General features: G+C 40.1%; 1 protein-coding gene across 1 annotated transcript in view; it reads right to left on the bottom strand.

The window, feature by feature from the left end:
* The window catches only part of ACSBG2 (acyl-CoA synthetase bubblegum family member 2), a 52904-nt gene that overhangs the window by 23959 nt on the left and 10717 nt on the right, over positions 1–18228 (bottom strand). The gene's annotated exons all lie outside the window — the stretch shown is intronic.

The raw sequence follows: 18228 nt of genomic DNA, 5'->3' as shown, positions 1-18228 counted from the left end.
GGTGAGGGAGCTCTCTGGGGCCCTTTTATAAGGGCACTGATCCCATTCATAGGGGCTCCACCCTCATAACCTAATCACCTCCCAAGGTTCCACCTCCAAATGCCATCACATTGAGGGGGGTACATTTCAACCTATGAATGGGGGAGACACAAATATTGAGACCGTAGCAAAGGAACATAATTCAACCCATAACGACCTACATCCAGAGAAAGCTAGTTCATAGAGCCCCCCCCCCCCAAGAAGAATCAGCTGTGGGAGTCACATCAGCTTACAACAAAATCACCTAGTGGCGATGGGGGCATCATGAGGAGAGCACCATCAAGGAAATCGAAGAGCAGCTCATCACGCCTCCCTTGCCCCCGTGGCTCCAGGCGTCCAGCCTGAAGCCTGCGGGATGGAAGGAGCCTTAAATTGGACAAAAATGTGGAGGGGTGTCACCTGGATACTGGTGAGGATATTTTAATGACTGCGGTGGGTTGAACAGTTTCCCCTCAAATTCATGTACAGAATCTCAGAATGTGACCTTACTTGGAAATAGGGTCTTTGCAGGTGAACTCGGTAGAGGATTTCAAGATGAAATCATGCTGGATTGAGGGTGGGCCCTAAGTCCAATGACTAGTGTCCTTAGAAGAGGAGAGGACACAGAAATGCACAGAGTGGAAGGCCATGTGAGGACAGAGGCAGAGACTGGAGTGAGGAGGGTACAGACCCACGAAGGCCAAGGATAACGCAGCCACCAGGAGCATGGAAGAGATTCTCCATCACAGCCTCCAGGAGGAACCAACTGGCCGACACCTAAATCTCAAATCTCTGGCTTCCAGAACTGGGAGGCATTAAGTTTCTGTTGTTCCATCCACACAGTCTGGGGTGCTTTGTTATGGCGGCCCCAGGAAAGTACCTTTTTTTTTATTCATGTCTACTTTAAGGTCCTCAGCCTTTTCTTGAGTCGTCGGGGTTTCAGCCCTTCCAGGTCTGCAGAGACCATTCTTCACAGTACTGCAAGATACAAAGCAGGGAACTTAGCAGGACTGGCAAAGGGGCTGCAGGGCTGAGGCCAACTCCCATACATTGGTCATGTCTGCCTAGAATCCCAGGATTGATTACTCATGCTTGTTTAGGGCCTAGGAGGAGAAGAGAGTGATCCGTATGCCAGATCATGGAGCACTGGTCAAGTTCAGAGAGTATTCATCTGTGAATTTCCAGAAGAGTCTCTTAAATGGTTGGAATATAGAGGCCAAGTCTATATATGATACTGTAGGTGAGAAAACATTTTTAAGTCTCCTGAGGGAAAGAAACTCACCTCCTCTCCCCTCACCCACCTGCAGTACGTCCATACACTGGAACTCAGCGACAAAGAGGAATGAATTATTGATACAATAATTTGAGCAAGTCTCAAAGGCATTACGCTGAGTGAAAGAAGCCAGACTCGAAAGACTACATGCTTTATAATTTCTGAAAAAGGCAAATCTGTCGTGATGGACGGGGTTGACTATGAAGAGAAAACATGAGGGAATTTGAGGGGTGATGGAAACGTACTGTATCTGACCATGTTGGTGGTTACATGACTCTGCATTCATCAAAACTTGGTAGAACTATAAAGTGAACTCTAACGCATGCGGGAAAAGTGTACTATACTTCTTAAAATGGACAATTTAAAAATATTCTGTGGCTAATTCATTGAGTTTTCAGGTATAACTAAAGATAAAATATAAGAAGGAAATAACTTATTAGCAAATAGCTTCCCATTGGCTATATAGACGTAGGTCTTATTCATATTATGTCCATTATTCTCGTATATTAGTTGTTAAAACATCTTCATCAGTTTTCCAAATATGTGTTACATGTTGGTAGAATTCTATCAGCATAAAGAGTAAAATTTGCTGCAGTCAATTAAAGTTTTATAAGTGAAGGTTTATTTTGGCAAACTGAAAAAGAAAAAAAGTGGGTAAAAACAGTCTATTTAATAAATGGTTCTAGGAAAACTGGACAGATATATGCAAAAAAATGAACCAGGACACTTTCTTACACCACATACAACAATAAACTCAAAATGCAGGTTGCCGGATGGCTCAGTTGGTTAGAGCGTGAGCTCTCAACAACAAGGTTGCTGGTTCAATTCCCACATGGGATGGTGGGCTGTACCCCCTGCAACTAAGATTGAAAACAGCAACGGGACATGGAGCTGAGCTGCGCCCTCCACTACTAGATTGAACGACTTGGAGCTGATGGGCCCTGGAGAAACACACTGTTCCTCAATATTCCCCAACAAAAACAAAAATTAAAAAAAGAAAAAAACTTAAAAAAAAAAGAATAAACTCAAAATGGATTAAAGACTGAAATGTAAGACCTGAAACAATAAACCTCCTAGAAAAAACATGGGAAGTAAACTGGCAGACATTACCCTTAGTAATATTTTTACTGATATATCCCTTCAGTCAAGGGAAGCAAAAAGTAAAAAATAAACAAATGGGACCACATCAAACTACAAAGCTTTTTCACAGCAAAGGAAACCATTAACAAAACAAAAAGACATCCTATTGAACGGGAGAAGATGTTTGCCATTGATACATCTAGTAAGGGGTTAATATCGAAAATTTATAAAAAAAAACCTCATACAACTCAACACCAAAAAAAAAAACAACCCAATTAAAAAATGGGCAGAGGACATGAAGAGACATTTCTCCAAAGAGGACATACAGATGGCCAATAGACATATAAAAAGATACTCAACGTCACTAATCATCAGGGAAATGCAAATTAAAACCACAATGAGATATCATTGTGCAAAAATGCACCAAATGCTGGAGAGGCTAAAGAATGGGAGCTGTCCTCCACTGCTGGTGGGAGCTGAAGGCTGCACACCCAATTGGGAAGACACTGTGGCATTAAGCGTTAAAAGTGAACTTGTGGGGGCAGCCGGTTGGCTCAGTTGGTTAGAGCACAAAGCTCATAACACCAAGGTTGCCGGTTCGATCCCCACATGGGCGAGTGAGCTGCACCCTCCACAACTAGAGTGAAAAACAGCGACTTGACTTGGGAGTCGAGCTGCTCCTTCCACAACTAGATTGAAAACAACGACTTAACTTGGAGCTGATGAGTCCTGGAAAAACACACTGTTCCCCAATATTCCCCAATAAAAATTGGGAAAAAAAAGTGAACTTGTGTATCCCTGACTTGGCATTTTCACTCCCAGGTATTTACCCAAGGGAGATTCTTGCACATCTGCCCCAGGAGACATGGGCAAAAATGTTCACAGCAGCAGCATTCATGAGAGCCCCACCCTGGAAACAGCCCAAATGTCCATCAACAGGAGAATCGATACATCCATTATGGAATACTATGCCATGATGAAAATGTAGGAACAGACGCAGAAAATCCTGGATGCATCTCCCAGCCATGATGCTGATAAAGAAGCAGGTTGCTGTATCATTCTATTTACATAAAGTTCATAAACAGGCAACATTAATTAGTACTTGTTTAGGTGAGAAAACTATAAGAGAAAGTTCTGCAGGAAATTCAGGATAGTGGTTACCTCTTTCAGAGGAGGGAGAAAAAGGTAGGACACACAGAGGACTTCTTAGTTACTAGTAATACTCTATTTCATAAAGTGAAGTAGGTACATAGACATTTATTGCTATTCATAAATTGTACAGATATGTTTTACATGTTATTAATATTTTATGTGCAAGATATGTTTCACAACTTTAAAAAGCTATCTTGGTTAATTGTAACAGTGCAAAAATTATTCAACATTACAAATCTGTCAACGTGAGTTACTGCATTTAAGGGGCAAAGGGTGAAAAACCACATGATCATCACAAGATAGAATTTGATGAACTATCATTTTTTATGAAAATCCCTTAGCAAATAAGAAATGGAAGACATTTTCTTAACTTGATAAAAGATTATCTACCTGAAATATACAATAAATATTATACTTAGTAGCAACAAAAGCACTGGAAGAATTTCCATGAAGTCAGTAAAAGACAAAGACATCAACTGTCACCTGATACTGTCCAGTGTTGACCTGGAGGTTCTTAGCCAATGCAATAGGATAAGAAAAAATGAGAGGAATAAAGTTGACAAACAGGCAACATTGTCATTTTGCAAATAATATGATTGACTATCTAGACTATCCAATGAACTGAAACGCTATTAGAAATAAAAGTTCTGTAAGACACTTTTTAGGCAAAAGATCAATATTCAAAACTCAATAGCTTTCTTGTGTGCCAGCAGCAACTGATGAAAAAATGCAATAAAAAAAGGTACTGTGGGTCTGACTCAAGGCTAAAATGTGTGTGTCTGTGGTGAGACCAAGTCCTAATGAAATATGTTGCTGAATGACAGTCAGATGCTGAATCCCAAAGGACCCCCACATGCCCCTTTCCCATAGCACTGTCACCTGCCACTCTTCACAAGATGTGGTTCTGGCCATCACAGCAAGGCATTGGTTCTTGAGACATCTGGGCACTCATGGTGTTTTCTTCTTCCACAAAGGTGATAAACTAGGTGACCCTCCTAGAAACCTGAACATATGCTCTCTCTTCCCAGGCCTCGTTGCTGTCTGGGTCCAGCAAGGATAGTTGTGGTGACAAGAGTCAGGAAGGTAGGCACGTTCCCTCCCTGACAGCCTTTACCCTATTCAACCTTCCAGAATCTTCTGTCCCAGCCACCTCTTGTGACATCACTGGCTGTCCCTGCCTCCCCATGCCACCCCCACCCCTGGAGGAAACTGCTTCCTGGACAGGAGGATTGTGGTTCTCGTTTCACTCATTCATTCATTGCACTCCTGCATGTGTTCATGACATTTATACCATGTCTCCCTGAAAATAAGACCTAGCTGGGCAATCAGCGTTCATGCATCTTTTAGAGCAAAAATTAATATAAGACCCAGTCTTATATAAGATCCGATGTTATATTATTTTGTTATGCTATGTTATATTTATTATATGTTATATTATATAAGACCCGGTCTTATATTATAGTAAAATAAGACCAGGTCTTATATTAATTTTTGCTCCAAAAGACGCATTAGAGCTGATTGTCCGGCGAGGTGTTATTTTCGAGGAAACACGGTATGAATCCACAGCCTTGATGTTGTGCATTGTGCTACATGCTGGTGGGGGGGCACAAAAATGAGCAAATTCAGATGAGGTTTGTTTAGGGAGACAGCAGGGAAACCTAGAATTGTACAAACAAATGCAAACTTACACTTGTGCGGAGAGTCCCAACGTGTGTTGAAAGGGCTTGATGGGCGATCTGACAGAGGGAGGGAGGTTAGGAGAGGTTCCTTGAGCTGAGACGTAGAGGACCCTGATCTCACCACCTCCCGTCACACTGCCCTGCTTTGTGTGCCTTCAGTCAGCCTCCCTCACCTGGTGAGAACGATGAGCCCATGTTTCACAACGCTTTGGTTATGTTTTCTTTTAGATTCACTCAAATGCTCACGACTACAATCTTGAAATGACACTTCTGGGCTGATTTTAGAAGTTAATAGTTTGTGATGAGCATATGTTATCTAAGTGATTAACGCCAAATTCCTCCAGATAAAAGTCTTAAAACCCACTGATGACGCTCATATATTGTAGCTAGGAGTGCTTTAGTACAGCTCCATTGAAGAACAACTTGACTGTATTTGTCAAAAACTTAAAACATATATCCTTTTTTTCCCCTTCCCCTATATTGTGTCAATTCATTATTCTATAGGGCTAACCCATTATTTTTTCATATTTTAACGAATTTCTTTTTTAGAAATTTAAATTTTAAAATAACATATACATGTATACTTTGTGATACATGTATAAGGTTTTTAAAAATTTGAAAGAAACAACCCAATTAAAAATGAGCAGAGGACCTGAATAGACATTTTTCTAAAGAAGACATCCAAATAGCCAACAGGCACCTGAAAATGTGCTCAATATCACTAATCATTAGGGAAATGCAAATCAAAACCACAATGAGATACCACCTCACACCTGTCAGGATTTCTATTACCAACAAGACAAGAGATAAGTGCTGGCAAGGATGTGGAGAAAAGGGAACCCTTGTGCATTGTTGGTGGGATTGCAAATCAGTGCAGCCACTATGGAAAACAGTATGGGGGTGCCTCAGAAAATTAAAAATAGAACTACCTTATGACCCAGCAATTCCACTTCTGTTTACCTAAAGAAACCCAAAATACTAATTCAAAAAGACATCTGCACCCTTATGTTCATTACAGCATTATTCATACTGCCAAGACATAGAAACAACCTAGGTATTCAATGATGGATAAATGGATAAAGAAAATGTGGTATATATGCAATAGAATATTATTCAGCCATGAAAAAGAATGAAATATTACCATTTTTGGTAACATGGATGGACCTAGAGGGCATTATGCTAAGTGAATAAGTCAAACAGAGAAAGACAAATATGATCTCACTTGTACGTGGACTCTAAAAACAAAAACGAACAAATAAATTTTAAAAAATGAACTCATGGATACAGAGAACATATTGGCAGTTGCCAGAGGCAGAGGTGGAGATGGGAAAAATGAGTGAAAGTGGTCAAAAGATACAAACTTCCAGTTATAAAATATATGAGTCCTGGGGATGTAATATACAGCATAGTGATATAGTTAACAATACTGTATTATATGTTTGAAAGTTGGTAAGAGAGTAGATCTTAAAATTGCTCACAAGAAAAAATTCTGTAACTGTGTGGTGACAGATGGTAACTAGACTGTGCTGAGCATTTCACAATATATGCAAATATTGAATCATCATGTTGTACACCTGAAACTAATATATCAATTATACCTCAAGAAAAATAAAATAAAATAGCAAAGAAGAAAACAAATTCAGGCAGAAGACTGGATTTGGCCCACGGGAGTGTAGATTGGTGAGGTTTACTGTATAGATTAAGCAGGGTGATTCTCATTTTTATTTTCCCAGAGAAAAAGTGTAACTTTTCTCACAGCTCCCCCTGGTGGGAGCTTTCATCTCCCGGACACAAGCCTGGAGAGAATATACCATAGAATCTGGTACAATACAGGTAGCAAAGATGACGGGCCCTGACCATGACATTAGTCGGCTGTTTTTTCAAGTTTTTTTATTAAGGTAATACATTGTTTAGTCGCCTTTGTTGTTTGAGTATCAGAAAAGGTTTATAAGAAAGATCAGAAAGATTTATAACAAAGTAACAATCCTCTGTTCCACCTCTGCCCCCTCAAATCCCACAAATACCCTACCCCCAGTAGCCAACCATGATCAACTTTTTCTTTTGGTGTTAACCTCAGCATCAGACATCTTTTGACTTTCTGTTGTGGACTTGCTCACTGACAGTTTCCTATGTGTTCTGATGTATATATATATTTTATTACAACTGCCATAGGCCCACCAATAGTTTATTTTTTCCAACGTACACAAACATATAGGACAAGGATTAGGGGACTACAGCCTGTTGGCCAAATGTGGCTCACCGCCTGTTTTTATAAATAAAGTTTTATTGGCACATAGCCACGCCCATTCATGTATGTATTGTCTCTGGCTGCTTTTGCGCTCTATCAACAGAGCTATGTAGCTGCAACAGAGACCATATGATCCACAAAGCTAAATATGTTTACTACCTGGCACTTTACAGAAAAAGTTTGCCAACCCCTGATGTAGGATAATCTATCAGTTTCCTTTTTTTCCGTCTGGGAATCTTGCTCTCTAAGCCTACAAGTTCCAATCTTCCAGTCTGGCTGTTCATGCTCTAACCATGAGAATCATCATGTTCTCCTGTGTCCTGCTTTGGCCTCCTCATATTGTACAGCACTCTACAATTTGCAAAGATGCTGCACTGGGTTGAATAGTGCTCACCCCCCAATTCATGCCCACTTGGAACCTCGGAGTGTCACCTCATTTGGAAATAGGTGACACCCCTTTGCAGATGGAATTAGATGAGTTAAAACGAGGTCATACTGGAATAGGGTAGGTTCTAAATTCAATGCCTGGTGTCCTTATAAGAGAGAGACACACAGGGAGCCAGAAAGAAGGGGGATCCCGGTGGAGACAGGTCCAGGCAAAAGCCCCCAGTTTCCATCTTCACATGTATATCAGTTTGCAGCCTGCATGTCCTTTTAGTGGGGACTAAGCTTGCAGCTGGGTGGTGACTACTTTAACAACGCAAGCACGTCCCGAAAATGAGAGCGTCATCATCATTTAAAAAATTCCTGGTAGAAAAACATTCAACTGGATTTAAAATCCATTCACATCATTACAAGAAATTGTCAGTGAACAAAGAGGAAGAGCAGCTGGGGTCTTCCAGTATAATTTCACTTGTTGTCATTTGTGAATGACTTGTAAAAAGCATTTGCAAATTTCCTATCACCCGCCAAGTATAATTGTACCTGTTGTGATTTTTGAAAGATTTGTAAAACTTGCTTGTTTTTAGTTTCTTATCACCCGTTTATACACCCAAATTTTCTTGCCAACTGTGCCTGTCAAGAATTTGGAAATTGGAAACAAACCAAATGTCCATGTCCATCAACAGGAAAACGAATAGCTAAATAGTGGAATACTCATACAATAGAATACTACTAACAATTTTTTAAAAAGAATGAACAAGTGATCCACTTAACAAGACGGATGAATCTCACAGGCATAATATTACGCAAAAGGAACCAGACACGTAAGAGTACATGTATAATTTCATCAATGTGAAGTTCAAGAACAAGCAAAATAACTAGGGTGATAGACGTCAGAATAAATGGGTGGAGCTATTATCTGAAAAAGGATATCAAGGAGCGCTTTGTGGGGCTGGAAATGTTCTGTGCCATGACCTAGGTGCTGCTGACAAAGGTCCACACGTGTAAAAAGTCACACATATGTAAAAACTTAAAAAGTGTTCACTTTGACGTATGTCAGTTATAGCACAGTAAAAAAGAAAAATGTCATAAAACGGTTAAACACATTTCATAACATTAAAAAGAATTTCAAGAGACCAGTAGCAAAATTTTCCAATCAGTAATTGTATATAGTGATGATAAGCATAGAGGTTAATGTAAAAAGTTACATTCGTGCAAGGAAGTTCAGTTTTTTAATTAAAAGCTTGAAAAAGATTTCATGAGGAAGTTGTATACAAATACATAAATATCATTTTATACATTCTCTTTGCAGGAAGAACAATTGAAAAGCACCAGACGATGAGGTAACAGAAGGAAGGATTTTTACAATTTAGAATTTTCAGAATTCAGAGTTGCACATTTTAATCTGTATTTTTACATTTATTAATCTCTTTATTGCCTGTCCTCCTAACAGGATAAAATAAATACATCCCAATATGAATTGAAAAATCAGCTTCTTTCCCCTCTATTTGACCACTCCATAAACCAAAAGTGAGGGATGAAACCAGAATCACCATAACATAAACACCTAATTTTATTCTGTCTGTGTTTAAAGCCCAGTGCACGTGTTCAAGGTCCCTAATGTGGCTCTGTTAGACGCCTGGTGGCCGGGGAAGGAACTCGTGTTTCTTAACTTCCCTTATGCATGCTGGACTTCTCTTAGGAAAAAGAATTGAATGTTCTGAAACAGCAGTGGTCTGGAAAAAAAACACACACACACAAGGTTGTCCACCAGAAAATGCAGAAGATTGCCAAACCCACACATTTAACTCCTTCCAGAAACCCTTTCTCATCGTTTATGATATTCCATATTCTTTTTCCTATTTGCGATTTCCTCCAATTAATAATGAACAGGGCAGAATTCACATGGAGACATCCCCAAAAATAACATGGATAACCAGTGTCCTTTATAAAGATGTGAGTAAGCTTCAAAGAACTCCCCACCCCCATTAGACTGTTGTGTCAAAATGTTAGGCAGGCCCTTGTATAATTTTTTAAAAGTCACTCTTTTCATGGACTCCTGACTAGTCAGCTGTTCCCATTACAACTGGAGCTGTTGCAATTAAGAATCAAACATTCTTAGCTTCATTTTTGTGAAGTGGGCTATAAAAATTCTTGACCGCTTTTGTCACTGAATTGTTTCTGTTCCTGATTTTTTTTTTTTTTTTTTTAACCTCTTGCCTTCTCATTCCTCTCCGCTTTTATTTGTCTCCAATTCTCCCGTTTCTCTTTTTCCCCTTTCCTTTCCTTTTTCCTTTCATTCGCAGTCAACAGGGAGCACAGGCAGGGTCATTGTATTCCCCTGCTCCCTGGTTGCCTGGAAGTGGTTAATACAGTTGGCTGAAAACATGGGATTTAGGGGAAAAATGTGTTTGACGTGTATTCAGTCTGCTCCTCCAGCGGCTGTTCGAGGTCAGGGCAGTTTGCTGTGGAAATGATTCTGTGTTGCGGAGAAATGTGGCTTCGGATGGTGACAAAGCCAGGCAAGACATAAAGAACTTGATGGCACACAGGTGCTTTCCACACAAAATCCACTATTCAGAAGCCCCATCATTATGGAAATTGTCCTTTTATGCCACCCTAGAAAGGATCAGATGCTCATACTCAGGTCTGCGCCAAGTAAGTGGCTCTTAAAACCACCCACCAAATGCATAAATGGCCTTTAAAGTCTTAGTAGCACTGGTTAATTAACAGTCATTAGTTGAATAAAAAAGAGTCAATTAGGAAGGAGCCCATCTGAGGGAGGAAAAAAAAAAGTTTTAACCTCTGAGGGCAAGTCCTCCAGGAGATTTGGAAAGGTCCCAGGCGGATGCATTTTCCTACTGTTCTTGTACTCAGACTCATTTTTAGTGGCCCTGTGGTTTTACTGGCTAATTCTTTTCTCATAAACATGTGGTTTAAATTTTCTTGTTCGACTTTTATTTTATATTTTAGCAGAAGATATCTTTTCATTTTATCATGCCTTTGGGGCTTTTTGACACCCTCAAAATTGACTGAAAAAGTAAGGTTTGCACTTGGCAAATACATTCAAAGACATACAGACGGCCTCAACCGTATGAAAGGGTCTACAATGAAAAGCCAAGCCCCCCTCCTATGGTTAGGTATATTCCAGGTTTATATTTGTTATTTTTCCAGGAGTAGCCTCTGCATGTTCAAGAATGCTGCAAAAGAGCAGGGAGGAGATGGAGTACTGGGTAGAGGTCAAGCATAGGCCAGACTGCCTGGCTTCCAATCCCAGCTCTGCAATCTGTGAGCTTGGGCAAGTGACGGGACCCTTGTGTACCCACAAAGCATCATCAGCCTCTAAGATGCCCCCCCACATAAGAGGGTCCCCAAGGATGGTCCTTCACACTTGCTGACCGGCTTCTAACAAATATGTCAGAATTGATGCGATGTCTTCACTACTGAGATTAGGTTATAAAAAGGTGGTGGCTTCTGTCTTCAGTGCATGGGGGTGCACGCTGCCAGGTCCCTGCTGCCATGTCATAAGGATACTCAAGCAGCTTGTTGAAAAGCCCACGTGGTGAGAAATGAAACTCTCCAGCCAGCGGGCAGTGAGGAACAGGTTTTCCAACAACCACATGAGTGAGCTTAGAAATGAATTCTCCCTTATGGGGAGTTGCTGTCCAGAGGATATGAAGTTTAGGGTATTTAAGATGAGTAAGTTCTAGAGCTCTGCTGTACAACGTTCTGCTCTAGTTAACAACACTGCATTGTATACTTACAATTTTGTTAAAAGAGTACATCTTTTTTTTTTTTTTTCTTTAACGTATATTTATTTCCCAATTTTACTTTTGGGTTTTTTTTGGTTTTTTTAAATTTTATTTTATTAAATTTATTGGGGTGACAATTGTTAGTAAAATTACATAGATTTCAGGTGTACAATTCTGTATTACATCATCTATAAATCCCATTGTGTGTTCATCACCCAGAGTCAGTTCTCCTTCCATCACCATATATTCGATCCCCCTTACCCTCATCTCCCACCCCCCACCCCCCACCCCCCTTACCCTCTGGCAACCACTAAACTATTATCTGTGTCTATAAGTTTCTGTTTCTCATTTGTTTGTCTTGTTCTTTTGTTGCTTTTGGTTTATATACCACATATCAGTGAAATCACATGGTTCTCTGCTTTTTCTGTCTGACTTATTTCGCTCAGCATTACACTCTCAAGATCCATCCATGTTGTCACAAATGTTCCTATATCATCTTTTCTTACCGCCGAATAGTATTCCATTGTGTATATATACCACAACTTCTTTATCCATTCATCTATCGAAGGACATTTTGGTTGTTTCCATGTCTTGGCCACCGTAAACAAAGCTGCAATGAACATTGGAGCACACGTGTCTTTATCTCTAAATGTCTTCAGATTTTTTGGGTAGATACCCAGGAGAGGGATTGCTGGGTCATATGGCAATTCTATTCATAATTTTTTGAGGAACCTCCACACCGCCTTCCATAACGGCTGCACCAGTCTGCATTCCCACCAACAGTGTATGAGGGTTCCTTTTTCTCCACAGCCTCTCCAACATTTGTTACTATTTGTCTTGTTGATGATTGCCATTCTGACTGGGGTGAGGTGATATCTCATTGTGGTTTTGATTTGCATTTCTCTGATGATTAGTGATGTTGAGCATTTTTTCATATGTCTATTTGCCATTTGTATGTCCTCTTTGGAGAAATGTCTCTTCGAGTCCTCTGCCCATTTTTCAATTGGGTTGTTTGTTTTTTTGTTGTTGAGTTGCATGAGTTCCTTGTATATTCTGGAAACTAGCCCCTTATCGGAGGCACTGTTTGCAAAAATCTTCTCCCATTCAGTTGGTGGCCTCTTTATTTTGTCAATGGTTTCTTTTGCTGTGCAGAAGCTTTTAAGTTTCATATAGTCCCATTTGTTTATTTTAGCTTTTACTTCCAATGCCTTTGGAGCCAAATTCATAAAATGCTCTTTGAACCCAAGATCCATAAGTTTAGTACCTATGTTTTCTTCTATGCAGTTTATTGTGCCAGGTCTTATGCTTAAGTCTTTGATTCATTTTGAATTAACTTTGGTACATGGTGACAAATAGCAGTCCAGTTTCATTCTTTTGCACGTGGCTATCCAATTCTCCCAGCACCATTTATTGAAGAGGCTGTCTTTGCTCCATTGTATGTTTTTAGCTTCTTTGTCAAAAATTGTCTGTCCATATTTATGTGGTTTTATTTCTGGGTTCTCAATTCTATTCCATTGGTCTATGTTTCTGTTTTTCTGCCAATACCATGCTGTTTTGATTATTGTGGCCCTGTAGTACAAGCCAAAGTCAGGAAGTGTGATACCTCCATTATAGTTCTTTTTTCTTAAGATTGCTTTGGCTATTCGGGGTCTTTTGTGGTTCCAAACAAATCTGATGATTTTTTGTTCTATTTCTTTAAAATATGCCATTGGGATTTTGATGGGGATTGCATTGAATCTGTATATTGCTTTGGGTAATATGGCCATTTTAACTATGTTGATTCTTCCAATCCATGAGCACGGAATGTCTTTCCATTTCTTTGTGTCTTCTTCAATTTCTTTCAAAAATGTCTTATAGTTTTCAGCATATAGGTCTTTCACATCCTTGGTTAAGTTTATTCCTAGGTATTTTATTCTTTTTGCTGCAATTGCAAAAGGAATTGTTTTTTGTATTTCTTTTTCTGAGATTTCACTGTTGGTATATAGGAAGGCAATGGACTTTTGTGCGTTGATTTTGTAGCCAGCAACTTTACTGTATTCGTTGATTGTTTCTAATAGCTTTTTGGTGGAGTCTTTAGGGTTTTCTATATATAGCATCATGTCATCTGCAAAGAGTGATAATTTAACTTCTTCATTCCCAATTTGGATGCCTTTTATTTCTTTCTCTTGCCTGATTGCTCTGGCAAGGACTTCCAACACGATGTTGAAAAGCAGAGGTGATAGGGGACATCCCTGTCGTGTTCCTGAACGTAGAGCAAAGGGCTTCAGTTTTTCTCCATTAATTATGAGATTAGCAGAGGGCTTGTCATATATGGCCTTTATTATGTTAAGGTATTTTCCTTCTATACCTATTTTATTAAGTGTTTTAATCATAAATGGATGTTGTATCTTGTCAAATGCTTTTTCTGCATCAATTGATATAATCATATGATTTTTGTCCTTTATTTTGTTTATATGATGTATCACATTGATGGATTTGCGTATGTTGAACCATCCTTGTGCCCCGGGGATGAACCCCACTTGGTCGTGATGAATAATCTTTTTAATGCACTGTTGTATTCGATTTGCTAGAATTTTATTTAGGATTTTTGCATCGGTATTCATCAGAGATATTGGTCTGTAGTTTTCTTTTTTGTGCTGTCCTTACCAGGTTTTGGTATCAGGGTAATGTTGGCCTCATAAAATGAGTTGGGGAGTACTGTTTCTTCTTCAATTTTTTGGAAGAGTTTGTGCAGAATTGATATTAGATCCTCTTTGAAGGTTTGGTAGAATTCACTAGTGAAGCCATCTGGTCGTGGACTTTTGCTTTTGGGAAGGTATTGGATGACTGATTCAATTTCATTATTGGTGATCGGTCTGTTTAGATTTTCCAGTTCTTCATGGTTCAGCCTTGGAAGGCTATATGTTTCTAAGAACTTATCCATTTCTTCTAGGTTGTTGAATTTGGTTGCATATAGTCCTTCATAGTATTCTTGGATGATCCTTTGTATTTCTGTGGTGTCCGTGATAACTTCCCCTTTTACGTTTCTGATTTTGTTAATCAGTGTCTTCTCTCTTTTTATCTAAGTAAGTCTAGCCAAGGGTTTGTCAATTTTGTTAATCTTCTCAAAGAACCAGCTGTTTGTCACATTAATTTTTTCTATTGTCTTTTTGTTCTCTATTTCATTTAGTTCTGCTCTAATTTTTGTTATTTCCTTTCTTCTGCTGACCTTGGGTTTTACTTGTTCTTCTTTTTCTAGTTCTTTAAGGTGTAACATGAGGTTATTTATTTGGGAGTTTTCTTGTTTCTTGAGATAGGCCTGTAATGAGATAAATTTCCCTCTTAAAACTGCTTTCGCTGCATCCCAAAAATTTTGGTAGGATGTACTTTCATTGTCATTTGTTTCTATGTATCTTTTGATCTCTCCTCTAATTTCTTCTTTGACCCAGTCCTTCTTTAAAAGTATGTTGTTTAGTCTCCATGTATTTGTGTTTTTTCCCGCTTTCTTTTTACCGTTGATATCCAATTTCAAAGCCTTGTGATCAGAGAATATGCATGGTATGATTTCAATCTTCTTAAATTTGTTGAGACTGATTTTATGTCCCAATATATGGTCTATCCTTGAGAATGTTCCGTGTACACTAGAAAAGAATGTATAGTCTGATGTTTTAGGATGAAGTGCTCTATAAATGTCAATTATGTCCATTTCATCTAATGTGTCATTTAGGGCTACTATTTCGTTATTTATTTTCTGTTTGGATGATCTATCCATAGCTGTCAATGATGTATTTAAGTCCCCTAGTATAATTGTGTTTTGGTCAATTTCTCCCTTTAGTTCTGTTAGTAGTTGCTTGGTGTATTTCGGTGCTCCCTGATTGGGGGCATAAATATTGATGACTGTTATGTCTTCTTGTTGTACAGTCCCCTTCACCATTATGAAATGTCCATCTTTGTCTCTTGTTATCTTTTTCACCTTGAAGTCTGTTTCATCTGATATCATTATGGCTACACCTGATTTTCTCTGGGCACCATTTGCTTGGAGTGTCAATTTCCACCCTTTCACTTTGAGTCTATGCTTGTCCTTGTAGCTGAGATGTGTCTCTTGGAGACAGCATATGGTTGGGTTTAGTTTTTTGATCCAATATGCTACTCTGTGCCTTTTTATTGGTGAGTTCAGTCCATTTACATTTAGGGTGATTATTGATATGTGAGGATTTCCTGTCATTCTATCTTTAGTTTTCTGGTAAGGCTGTGTCTCCATTGTTTCTTTGCCTTTTTGTTGTTGTCTATTATTTCTGTGTGGTGGTATTCTATGATGTTTCCCTCTGTTTCTTCTTTTATTTCAGTATATATTTCAATTCTGGATTTATTTTGAGTGGTTACCCTTAAGTTTATGTAAAAGAAAGTTTGATATTTAGAGTATTCCATTTTCTTCAGCACGCTTACTTTCTCCATTCCCCTATTCCGGTTCAGGCCTTTACTCTCCCCCTTTTTGAGTTTTGGTTGCCACAAATTGTCCCTGTTGATGGTGGTCGAATAGCCTCCTTTAGTATTTCTTGTAGTGCAGGTCGTGTATTAGAAAATTCCCTCAGCTTCTGTATGTATGGAAAGGTCTTTATTCCTCCTTCATATTTAAAGGATATCTTTGCTGGGTATATTATTCTTGGCTCATGATTTCTCTTTCAGTAGTTTGAATATTTGGTTCCACTCCCTCCTGGCTTGTAGAGTTTCTGCTGAAAAATCTGATGATAATCTAATGGGCTTTCCTTTGTAAGTTACCGTCTTCTTTTCCCTGGCTGCCTTGAGGATTCTTTCTTTGTCGTTGATTTTAGACAGCTTCAATACAATGTGCCTTGGAGAAGGCCTGTTGGGATTGAGGTAACTAGGTGTTCTATTTGCTTCTTGGATTCGAGGGTCCAGTTCTGTCCACAAATTTGGGAAGTTCTCATCGACAATTTGTTTGAATATATTCTCTGTTTCCTTCTCTCTTTCTTCTCCTTCTGGTATGCCCATTATTCTTATATTGCTCTTTCTGATGGAGTCTGAAAGTTCTTGTAGAGTTCTTTCATTTCTTTTAAGTCTCAAGTCTCTTTCTTCTTCTATCTGTGTCATTTCCAGGTTTCTATCTTCGATGTCACTGATTCTTTCCTCCATCTGGTCAACTCTACTACCTAAGCTGGTTATTTCATTCTTAATTTCTTCTATTGAGTTCTTAATCTCCAGAAATTCTATTTGGTTCTTTTTTAAAATTTCAATCTCTTTCGTAAAATGCTCATGCTGTTCTTTGATTGAGTTTCTGAGTTCATTTAACTGCCTATCTGTGTTTTCTTGTATCTCGTTGAGTTTTTTCAGAACTGCAATCTTGAATTCTCTGTCACTTAAGTCACATATTTCTGTATCTTTAAGTGCCTTGTCTGGAGATTTTTCACTTTCTTTCTGAGCTATCTTGTTGCCTTGGTTATTCCTGGCGATTACTGGTTTACTATTTCTCTTCCTAGACATCTACAGGAGTGACTTCTGCAACAGGTTGTTTTCCAGTACTTGTTGGTAGAATGTCTTATTATTTCTCCAACTGCAATTTATTTTTCTTCTCCCACACGGTAGTGCTGTTTTCTCTGCACTATTCCTGCTTCTCACACAATGGGGGGATTCCCTGGGAGATGGGCTTCTCCTCTGTTAATAGTTCGTCTAGGTCACAGAGCGCAGTGTCCCGGTGGGTATGTGGAGAGCTTTTGATGTTCCAAAGCTCTTCCAGCTCCAGATTCAGAGCCCGTATGTTTCAGCAGTTCTGTTTACTCCTGCAGGGATCCGCCCACATAGGTGGGGTCAGGGCGGGGTGAGTTGTGAGAGGTGGCCCAGAGCAATGGCGGCAACCACCACCACAGCCGGTCCTGCCTCCACGGCTCCCTCCCCCCTGCCGGAACCAGTTGGGCTGCGAATCCGTGTCTGCGGCCCACAGTTCTCAAAACAGCAAACCCTCTGTTGTTTTGATCTGACACTGCCACTGTCTCGCCTCCAGCACTGGGCAGGTGGGGGCGGGGCGAGCCCTGGGAGGGGTGGGAGGGGGCGGCTGGTCTCAGCGCCCAAGGCTCCGCTCTCTGCTCGGCAGTGAGGGCCCAAACCACCGTTCTCAGCCTTCCTCCCTCAGTCCCTTCCCCGAGGTCTCTGCCGCGAGCGCTGGGCTCAGCCGTGGTATATGCTGTCCCCTCAGCCCTGTGGGCCATAAGCGGAGCCCTAGCAGTCCGAGTTCTTCCCTCACTCGCAGCTGCGGTAGTTTCAGGAAGCAGCGAGCTCAGAGCACTGAGCTAGGTCTGCGTCCTGCGCCCGCGCGGCTCCGTCTCCGCACTTCTCCCTTTCCTCCTCCCTCCACTCACGCGAATCTCCCACCTGTAGGTGATTTCAGTCGGTAGTGGGCCTCTTCGTGTTGCCTGTCTGCTGTGCAGGGAGTCCTTTGTGGAGTTTCTGTTGTTCGATTCGTTGTAAATTCCAGGGGAGCTTTACAGAGGCTCACCTCACACTGCCATTTTTCCGGCACTTTTAAAAGAGTACATCTCATGTTAGATGTTCTTACCACAATTTAAAAAGGAGAAGGGCCGGCCCGGTGGCTCAGGCGGTTGGAGCTGTGCTCCTAACTCCGAAGGCTGCTGGTTCGATTCCCACATGGGC

The sequence above is a fragment of the Rhinolophus sinicus genome, chromosome 15, assembly GCF_057876585.1.
Source record: "Rhinolophus sinicus isolate RSI-liver-muscle chromosome 15, RSI-T2T, whole genome shotgun sequence".
In the NCBI taxonomy this organism is placed as follows: Eukaryota; Metazoa; Chordata; class Mammalia; order Chiroptera; family Rhinolophidae; genus Rhinolophus; species Rhinolophus sinicus.
The sequence above is the reverse complement of the archived record's forward strand: the minus strand, read 5'-3'. Positions and strand labels throughout refer to the sequence as shown.